General features: G+C 36.2%; 1 non-coding gene across 1 annotated transcript; it reads left to right on the top strand.

Annotated features, from left to right (window-relative positions):
- Window positions 1-1,384: 1,384 nt before the first annotated feature.
- Window positions 1,385-1,490, top strand: LOC121968757. Its single transcript, XR_006108295.1, has one exon. It is a non-coding gene; the product is annotated as a small nucleolar RNA R71 (small nucleolar RNA).
- The last annotated feature ends 214 nt before the right edge of the window (window positions 1,491-1,704 follow it).

The following is a 1,704-nucleotide window of genomic DNA, read 5'->3' on the forward strand; positions in this document are numbered from 1 at the left end:
CTGCACATCCAAAAGAAAAACAAATCTCCCACAAGCATGTTATATAGTATAGAGCTAGAACCATATCAGGATAAGATGAATAAGTAATAAAAACTGAATCACATCCAACAAAGTCAATTATGGGTACCTCCATAAAGTTTTCCAAAAGATCACAAGAAATACTAACCTTACTTTGCTGAGAAATACCTGAAATTTCTAAACATGTAGATGTGACTTCCTCTGAATCAAATGATGGTTCTGGCTCTAGCTCAAGCATTGATGATATCAATGATGGTGATTCTTGAGACTCTGCTAGCTCTGCATAAGTCTTTTCCCTACACATTGTTCCACAACATGATCAATTCTTAAAACCTCTAAGGGTTGTGTTGACAAAGGTGGTGATCCTTGAGATGCTGCTTTCACAACACAGCTCCCTACACATTCTTCCATATCATCATCATCAACACATACATCAAAAAATAAACCAACATCTATGTCCTCAATAGGAGAATCAATAACAAGAGGATCAATAACTTCACTTGCAGTTTTAAGTTGATCTACCACATCACATTCATCATCTGAAAATTCAATGTCACTATAACACCCTATAAAATTTTGAGGTAGATCTGAAAACTTATTTACCACTGCATTATCAATAAAATCCTCATCTTCATATACATTCAAAAATCTGCACTCAACCATATTAGTGTCACAGGATTTGCCGAAGTCTTTATTTTCATTGACCCCCACTAACCTTTGTGGAAAAGGAACCCTTAGTGAAGGTCCTGGGAAAGACTGAACTTCCTTTTTCCCAAATTCTCTTTGAGCTTTTGGAGGAGGTCCAACTTGCTTATCTAGTGTTGGTGTGATTAATCTTTGAGGGAAAGGTATTTGTGGCCTTTGGGAACTTCCTAGAGAAATGGAACTGAGTTCTTGTGATCTTCTATTATTCTTCTCCTCAATTCTAAACATGTCATTCTTCAAAGGTTCTTCATGATTTTTGCCACTTCTCAACCCAACATCATCACACTTTTCACTAGATCTTGTCTGCGAAGGAGGGGGATCTTCTTTAAACCATTTTGAAACAATACTATCAAGCTTTACCCCCAAATGTTTGAACTCCTCACTCTGTGACTTGTGAATTTCAACATTTTTAGGTGGTTGAACTTCATTTTGTTTGACAGGCTCTCTTACATTTATGGCTTGCACTTCTTGAATATCTGAGGGAAATTCCATCCAACTTTTGTTCGACCATTCATAGAGGTTCAATGTCACTTGATCAATTAATGAATAAGCTTCATCTACACTTTTGTCCATAAAAGAACCTCCAGCTGATGAATCTAATAAACTCTTGTCTGAGAAAGAAATTCCCCCATAGAATATGTGCAAAATCAACCATTTTTCAAAACCATGATGAGGGCACTGTCTTTGAAGACTCTTAAATCTATCCCATGCTTCAAATAATGATTCTCCATATGCCTGAACAAAATTTGTTATGTAATTCCTTATATGCACTGTTCTACTTGGAGGAAAAAAATGATTCAGAAATTGCTTCTCCAATTGTTCCCAACTTGTGATACTTTGAGGATGGAGAGAATATAACCAAGTCCTTGCTTTATCCTTGATACTGAAAGGAAATGCCATCAATCGAACTGCATCTGCTAACACTCCTTCACATTTCACCATATCACAAATCTCTAAAAATATTTCAAGATGCAGATAAGG

The sequence above is a fragment of the Zingiber officinale genome, chromosome 3B (genome assembly GCF_018446385.1).
Source record: "Zingiber officinale cultivar Zhangliang chromosome 3B, Zo_v1.1, whole genome shotgun sequence".
NCBI lineage: Eukaryota > Viridiplantae > Streptophyta > Magnoliopsida > Zingiberales > Zingiberaceae > Zingiber > Zingiber officinale.